The 8,826-nt window shown below is 41.7% G+C and overlaps 1 long non-coding RNA gene across 1 annotated transcript; it reads left to right on the top strand.

Moving 5' to 3' along the window:
* The first annotated feature begins 4,342 nt into the window (after nt 1–4,342).
* Nucleotides 4,343–8,757, top strand: LOC104910471. Its single transcript, XR_004159352.1, has 4 exons — nt 4,343–4,965; nt 5,150–5,387; nt 5,985–6,064; nt 6,763–8,757. It is a non-coding gene; the product is annotated as an uncharacterized LOC104910471 (long non-coding RNA).
* The last annotated feature ends 69 nt before the right edge of the window (nt 8,758–8,826 follow it).

Below are 8,826 nucleotides of genomic sequence, written 5' to 3'. Positions count from 1 at the left end.
ATATAGTTTTAAATATATTAGATGCTAGTAGCAGCTTGGCTGCAGAAGAATTTTGACAAGACAGAAAATCTAATCTGTAAAACCTGGCAAATTAGGTCAGGCTTTGAGTTCTCTGCTGGCAAACCTAGACTGTTGTCACACCAACCTGGTCAGCTGTAGGACAGGACAGTTCAAGATTCCAGGCTGACAAGGTGGGTTTACAGCCTCAGGCTAGGAAATCAGTGCATGACCTACACAGGAATACATTTAACTGATGGATAACCCTTCTCCAGATGTCCAAAAAGAAACAGCAGCTGTTTTACAGTATTTAAAATCATAGAATGGCTTGGGTTGGAAAGGACCTTAAAAATCATCTGTTTCCAACCCCCCTGACATGGGCAGGGTTGCCACACACTAAATCAGGTTGCCCAGGGCCTCATACAACTCAGACTTAAACATCTCTAGGGATGGGGCATCAATAGTCCCAGTAGTCTCTAGTTTAGTCTCAGTAAGACTTCTGTATCAGACACTGAAGTGATGGATAGAGGTACAGTACTGCCCATGTAGCTCTCTGGCTAGGTTGCAAGTTAGTGCAATTAAATTTTGCTCACTGACTTACTCTGCAGTAAGAGAGAAGGACAGACCATTCCTGAGCTCCTTATCTTTACAGCCTCCCCTCATCTGTCTGGATATATTATCCATGCTTACATGCCATGTTTACATTGGAGAGCTGCTTCAGAGAAACTCAATCTCACCACACCCTGGACCTGAACTGTCTGTTTTTTCTGGAACAAGATATTTTACTACCACTTCAGCAGAGCCTACCTAAATAAATTAGCCTTCCCGAGAAGCAGCTAACTGTTGACTCAAGAATAGCTTGGCATTTGCATGGCTTTCTGCACCTCTAGATTGCACAGTGCTGACTGGCACTGTGCGGGTGCCCCAGCCTTCTTGGCACAGACTCAGGACTCTTCCTGGTGGGATTCTTGATTCTTGATTCTTTGTGCAGTCTCATGGAAACCATAGGATAAAACCATAGAATGTAGCCTAATGACATGTAGGGAATTACAAAGCCCAGACCAGGCTTGAGGAACTCAAGATGAAGTGCTGTCACCTTTCTCTAATGAGAATTTACAATCAGTTTTCTTTTGTACATTAATTTAGGTTGGCAGCTGGCATAGATGCATTTGAGTTGTCATTTGGACTATTCACAGGAAATCATCAGATGGAAGTAGTGTTGTTACATACCTGTGCTTTCTGAAACTTATGTGCAAAATAGCCTTTATGAGAACAGATGTCTTCACATTGGCAGGGGTGACAGCTTCATGGCTAGTACATTCCATATGGAAATGCAATGATGACTGGTTTGAATGGTGTCTTTTGAGGCATTTTGCTAGCCGGAACAGCTCCCCAGCCTGTACAGTACCCAAGGAACAGCAGGAGCTGAATCACATTTTGGCTTTATGTATGTGGTCCAGAAGGAGAGTGAAGAAATTAAAAAGCTGATATCCTGGCTGCGAAGATGTGGCAAAGCCACTGGTCAATAAGCTCTCTGGAACAAATGGCTGCAATATTTTCTTGTATACATCAGGACGTTGGTTCTTGCTGTTAGTAGCCATTCAGCTCTTCTGCTTTTGTTGTTGCTGCCTTGGTGTAAATGAGGTTTGGAGAAGAACTTCTGAATTATTATTTTTTATTTATTTTTTCAGTTTTTAACTTCTTTGTTTAATCTTCTGCTGCCACAAACGTCATACACTGATGCAAGATTAAATGAGCAATTCCAAAATGCAGTTTAACTTGGTCACAAGCCAAAAAGACAAGGAAAAGTAGAGCCAAAAAAAACCTTGAGTAAGCCTGGGAGAAATGGCCATTCTTTTTTTCAGAACTGCACTCAGTAATCTTATCATTATTAAAACAAACTGCAATGTCATAACATGGACATTGATGTTATTCATACATAGTTTCATAAAAAAGACAGAAAATGTAGCTTATGGTTCCTATTAAACAGATAGGAAATTTAACTGCCTCAGTAACAGTTGGAAAGTTGAGATAAAGCCAAAGTCCCATGTTTTATATTAGCAAATTACTAGCAGGCCTGTGTAGACCATTGTACGATTAGTGACAAATACAGTGCCTGTGACATATTTAGTGCACGGAGAATAGAAATGGTCTGTGAGATATGTAGTGAGTGGGTAATGACTGTAAGTGATGGCCTGTTTGTACATCTAAACAAAGCAAAGACAGCAATTAGCTCTTTCCATAAACTCTCCATCACCAATGGGCTGTCATGCATCTACTACTTGCTTGGGACAGAGGAGCGAAGAGGATAAAGACAGTGAAAAGTGTGAAGGCAAGAGAGCCTGTTCTGGACACCCAGGCTGGTGTCTAGTGTCTGAAGAATAGGAGGTCAGGGGAGACTTTATTATTATTTCTACAGCTCTCTGAAAAGTCAGCCTCTTCCCCAGGTAACTGGTGATAGGATGAGAGTTGATGGCCTTCAGTTGCATCAGGGATGGTGGTGGTGGTGGGGCGGTGTTCAGGTTGGATATTAGGAAAATTTCTTAGAAAGAGTGGTGAGGCATTGGCACAGGCTGCCCATGGAGGTGGTATCATCACCGTCCCTGGAGGCATTCAAGAAGAGAGTGGATGTGGCACTGAGGAATGTGATTTAGTGGGCATGGTTGGGATGGGTTGTTGGTTGGACTAAGTGATCTTAGTGGTCTTTTCCAACCTTAATGATTCTATGATTGTATGATAGAGAGCCTTCCTCTCTGCTAGACCTTTCCCCAGAAGATCAGTATGTCTGATCAGCATGTCTTGCTCTGGGCAATCTCATTTCTGCACCTTTTTCCCTAGTGGCTCTACTCATGCCAAATCTTAGATAATTTACTGGCAACAGCAGCTCAATTATAAAGAGATGTTTACCCTTCTCCCTTCCTGCTCCAAAAATAAGGAGAAAGAGGGAAAAAAAAAAATAAAAATAAATAAAAAAAAATAACATATGAGAAGAAAAACAAAGGAAGAAAAAAAGAAAAAAATATATTATTAGAGAAGAAACAGAGAAAAAAGGCAAAGAACAGATCTTTTGTACACAAGTAAGTAGACACTGTGTATGATTCTGATCTATTAGGTACTTACAGTGGATGTGGAATGTGTTCAAGGGGAAGGAAAAAGGTGATTTGTAGAAATAGGCAGCTTCTCTATGAGAAATAACTGAGATCAGCAACCATGAAGCCACAAGTGTAGAGGAAACAGTTTAAGGAGGAAGTATGGGAGAGGTCTATAAAATCGTGAGTCACAGTGAGCTGCAGATGAGAGAATTGCTCCCCGTCCCTGCCTGTCAGCAGCTGGGGGGTTTCAAACAAACCAGTTGGAAGCTCCAGGCCAAATCAAATCAAAACAAAATGGTTCAGACACTGCAGTCAATCCATGGGACTCATCGCTGCTGTCACCTCCCTTCTAACTTTACTTTTTAATTCTTCCTCACAGTCCAGACAATATTATTTTCTCTTTCAGCTCCATCTGTCTGCTTACCACAGAAATCTTCTCTACAATGTTTTCCTCCTGCAGCAGCCATTTTGAGTGCTCAGTCTCATTACTGTAATTATCTGGGCTCAGTATTTGCTTTTACTCTTCTATTAATTGGCGTTAGTGTATGAGGTAGTATCACTGAAAAATTTCCCTTTCAACCAGCCTACAGTTTTTAGAACAGCTGTAAACAATGAGTTGTTTGTGCCATTCCATGCACATTGTAAACGCAGAAGATATTGGCCTGAATCATGGGAGCTAACAGAGGATTGATACCACGTTCCCCTTCTGCTCACCTTGGAGGGAAGTCTGAGTTTATTTTGAATGGAGCTCCTCTGCAGAGCATGAGGTGCTGAATGGGGATTCAGGTATTTCAAGTGTGCTATCTGTCATCTCGCTCTCTTGTCTCAGAGTATATCGGTATCTTTCTCAGGGTCACTTGGATGCAATCACAACCTATAAATAGTGTAAAAGTGCATTTCTCCCTTGGCATACGAAGGGCCAACACTGCAGAAACTCTGGAGGCTGGAAGTGAGGAGGAACAGGTGCTGCAGCAAAACTGGCGTGAGAATGTACGGGAGGGATTTGCAGATTTTCACACTGTTCTTGCTCAAAACAGCATGAAAAACAACCTCCTTTAATCTCGGGTAAAGAGAAAGCTGGCTGACAACTTCACAGAGAAATGCAAAATGCTGAAGGATATTGTGGAAATAAATGATACATTTGACCTCCGGTCAAACAGAAGAGAGAGAATGAGCTGCAGATAAGAGAGCAGCAGGTAGAAGGGAATGTAAAATATGAGGGGAAAACACAGGGCTAGGGTAAAAACAAACAGTAAAAATGCCTTCTTTCTTCTGTGGCATTTATTTCTGATTGGTTCATTTAATTTTTAATTTATTTTTTTTTTCTTGGAGGAGGTTGTACATGTTTTAGATTTGAGGAGCTCTGTCTTTGTGTTGCTTTAATTTTCACTGTTTTGTGTGTGTGTGTGTGTGTGTGTGGTCTCGGGGTGGTTTGGTTGGTTTTTTGTTGTTTCTTTTTTCTGTTTTGTTTGTATCAGGGAAGAAAACTTCTGCAAATAGGGAGGTGAACAGCTTTTTGAAGTACCTAGCTCTTACTTGGAGAAAGGGGAATTCCATGGGTTTTCAAATACGTATCAAATTAAACAAAGCTACTGCAGATTACAGCCACCCAGCTCCTTCATATACCTCAACATCTGTGCATGGAGTCCTTTAAAATCCAAAGCATACTACTTTTCTTGGTCAGAATATTTTCATCTCTGCTACTCCAAGCTCCACCTGTCTGCTATCCAATAAATTTCCCTGCTCTTTTTGCAGGAAATGGGAAATGATTGCAGAATTACACAACCAATCATAGGAGTTGGAAGAGACCTCTGTAGATCATTGAATCCACCCTCCCCCCTCTGCTAAAGCAGGTTTCCAACCTCAGGTCACACAGGTAGGCACCCAGACAGGTCTTGAATATCTCCAGAGAAGGAGACTCCACAGTGATATCTGTTAACTTTTACAAACATGCTGGAAAAAAAATAATGATAAGAAACAAGAAAGATTAGCTCTTTAATTTCCCTTCCTTATGCAAGAACTGCTTATTCTATGCACTTCCAATCTCAATATCTTGTTAGATTTCTGCTGGACTGACAGGTGGAGATTGCACACAAATCCCCGGTGATGTGGTCTGTCCAGGCTAAGTCTGGGTCTGGAGGTTGCCAGTTTTAAGAATGAGCTTGCTACAGACAAAGACTCTGTTCAGATGAAGGTCTGAGCAGGAACTGGAGGTTTCCTTCACCACATGCAAGATGCTGCTCAGAAGACAAGGCCTGCATCCTGTTCAGGAGAACACCTCACTGCCTTCCACTGCAGGTACGGTAGGCTCTTTATCTTCTAATTTGAGAAAGAAAAGAGTACAATTGTATTGTGTACAAAAGAGTACAACAAAATACGATTATTTTCCCTTATCAGACATGTTTGCCCCAATTTTGTCCACAGTGACCCTCATTCCCTCAATAAACATGCTAGCTCATTGCAGAAATTACAGGACAAAATGGCCTCATAGGAGTTTTGCAACAGTTCAGCAAGGTGACTCTAATTGTCCCCTCTGGCCTTTGTGTTTGTACTTCTTTGAATATTTGTCTCTATAGTCACAGGCAAACAGATATGACAGAGAAGGGTTTAGAAACGAGAGGTTCCTACATTCTGTTCAGGTCACAGACCAGCAATTCAGCCCTTTCTCAATATCTATTATTTACGTGGTGGTAGAACCATATATAATCTAATTTTTAGAATGGAAAGATAAAGCCAAGCTGGAGTCTTTCACCAGTTTATTTATCCTATTAGCTTTTTTCCAGCTCTCTATGCTTAAGTCTGCCAGGCGGTTCCAGAGAACTAAAGCCCAGTGGAGCTAGGACTCTTCTCTCAGAAATCTAATTCTCTTGCTCTTTTTTTTTTTTCACTTTTCAGCAAAAATTAAAGGAAGAAAAGTCCCTTTATTACATCCCCATCACCTGCTGAATCATCAGTCGATATCCTGCCTGTGTGTGGTAGGTTTTTTAAGAATACTGGGCTCATTATTCCCTGACCTAGTGATTTATATTGTGATTCTTTGTGGGAAGAAAATGCACCAAGGTCTCAAAGCTGGGGACTGAAATCAAGAGTGCATTGTAATAGGTTGAGCAAACAGTACCCCAGATGATAGAAAACTGCAGGCAAGATGAAGGGAGATATCAGGCTCATGTGAAATATTCCAATGTATATTCTCATTATATTGACAGAACAAAATCCATAAGGTTTTATTTGAGGTGGGCTTGTGTTCTCAGAAGTCCCTTTGAAGACACAGACAAAGTCCAACACTCCATGCACACATTGGTGGAATTGCCAGCTGTATATGTCAACTTATATAGATGCATATATGAGACTTATCAAGTATTTTAAGCAACTTTTAAGAAGATCCTCAACTTGCACTTGGATACTTCTTGGAGATGAATGTCTTCCAAAGACTGTTTCACATCTGAAGACCATAGAATCAGAATTTTTTGAGTTGGAAGAGAGCTTTACAGGCTATCTATCCAACTCCCCTGCAGTGACACCTACAGCTACCTCAGAGCCCCACCCAGCCTGGTATTGAATGTTCTGAGCATCCAACATCTCTCTGAGCAACCTGATCCAGTGCTTCACTACACTTAGTGTAAAAATCTTTGTCCTTATATCCAATATTTTACTCTCCTCTTTTATTTGACAGGTCATTCTAGATTGGTCATTCTTTCAAGAAGGATCTTTAAATCTATTGCAAACTCAGCAATGTAGATTTTGGCACTCATCCTCCAGGCTCTCCCATGGGTGGTTATCACAGAACATCAGACCATCTTTTGAAGGAAGATAAATAGCCAAGTATTAACCTTGGGGTTCTTTTGAAAATCAACTAGTTTTCTTTAAAATCTTTCTCCAAGACATCCAGAAGCTGTGGACCCTGTCTTTGCAAACAGGGATCTCTTCCATGGTCATGTGGGGGATGGCAAAGCAGCCAGAAGACCAAAAGGGCCCTTACAGAAGCCATTTCCCCCTTCATCGCAGCAGATCAGTTCAAATCACAGTCAGCACTCAAAAGGGGAGTTAAAGTGAGAAGAGAAACACGTCCTCTTAGTGCCCACCATTGCAAAGCTCTGCTGCATTTTGTGTAAGCCAAAGCTGGTGTGACTTCAAAGTCTGAAGACTGTCCTGAGGTGTAATGCATTTATCAGGTGTTCTGTTGGATAAGTCCCTTCTCTCTCAACTCTTCAGGAGTTTTCTTGGCACCAGATAATAGTGGAACAAACCACATCTTGTCTATACACGTTCAGTTAAGATCAACTGAATTAACTTCTCTTAATTAAGATAGTTCCTACTCTGCCAGCTGCCTCTGGATTTTTACATCCTGCAAACCCCAACTGCAATGCATAGTGCAGTTCCAAGTATATAAAAAAAGTTGAAGTTTGCTACTGAAAAAATACTGTAGGAAACCTCTGTGGAAATAAGTCTTGTATTTTTCTAGAACTGCTTCTCCAAGATGACTGCTGGTAAATTTTATGGGAAATATTTGTCTTTGTTTTCAGCTTCTTTAAAAGGAAAGTTTTAGTTGTTTTCACGTCCTTTCATCCTTAGGTAATCTTATGGTAAGTAAAACAGCAAAGTTCAGGCTCAGTTGGAGACCACTCCAGAGAAGCACTTAGCTGTGTGAAATGTCCTACTGACTTCCAGAGGGACTGCTCAAACGCTTCAACTTGTGCTTAAGTGCTTTGCAGCAGGAGAGCTCCTGATCTCTCCGGAAATGTGACCTCAGGGATGTGTCTTGGATGGGTGATAATTTTTCTCCTGAAGAGGCAGAACACAGAGCAGAGCATCATCTCAGGTGGTTGTTGGCATGCAGCTCTGAGAGGTGACTGCTGTGAGTGACACCAGAGGTGATTGCGCCCCACTGGAGACTGCAGAAGGGAGGGGAGAGCAGCAACTCAGCTGCTCTGCTTCAAAGTCCAGGATATCTTTACAAAGAAGAAGATTGAGATGACAGACCACATCGCAAGGTACAGCTGGTGAGGTCTCCTTCTCTGACCCTCCTTCACAAAAGGGCAGGGAGCACCAAATCTGTGCAAAGCACATATCTCTGCAGCTGTTTGCAGGGGTGTCAAAGTCCTCCGGCAGACATGGTTGTCACACTGTGAGCTGCAAAGCAGTGGTCAGAGGTTGCTGCACACAACTGCCTGGGATCTCTCAGACTCAGGAACGTTGGTGTGGTTTTGTTATATAACCACAGCTTTTTTATGCAACTGTTCCTCCAGCGCTGCCCTGCTTTATCCGATTATTATGGAGGATGACAAACCACTGTTATTTTTAACAGCTGGATCAAGGCTCAATGATCTTAAAAGGATATTCAGAAGCAGCTGCTTCCATGAGGCTATCCAGACAGTGGTGACTGCTGCGAAACATGTTTGCCTCTTTTTGGAAACTCTGAACCCATCACTGATGTTGCCTTGCACTTTCAAATGACAGACTGTGATCTTTTTTTCCTCTATATGTGGTAAGCTGCCTGTTGACATTCACCCAGAAACACAACAACAGCTTTCCATGAGGTATCTTTCTATAGTATCAACAAAAATTTTAAAAGTAATAATAATCTAGTGCATTTGGAAGGGACTGTCACAGTCTGTAGCCTGATTTTTGTATGGGGACATCTATTCCCAAGCACCTGTTGATTAAAGTAATTCGCACACAGCTCAATATCAGCATTGTTTAACCACTGGGGGAAGGGAAGGGAAGGGAAGGGAAGGGA

The sequence above is a fragment of the Meleagris gallopavo genome, chromosome 3 (assembly GCF_000146605.3).
Source record: "Meleagris gallopavo isolate NT-WF06-2002-E0010 breed Aviagen turkey brand Nicholas breeding stock chromosome 3, Turkey_5.1, whole genome shotgun sequence".
Lineage (NCBI taxonomy): Eukaryota > Metazoa > Chordata > Aves > Galliformes > Phasianidae > Meleagris > Meleagris gallopavo.
Note: the sequence above shows the minus strand (reverse complement) of the source record. Positions and strands in the feature narration are given on the sequence as shown.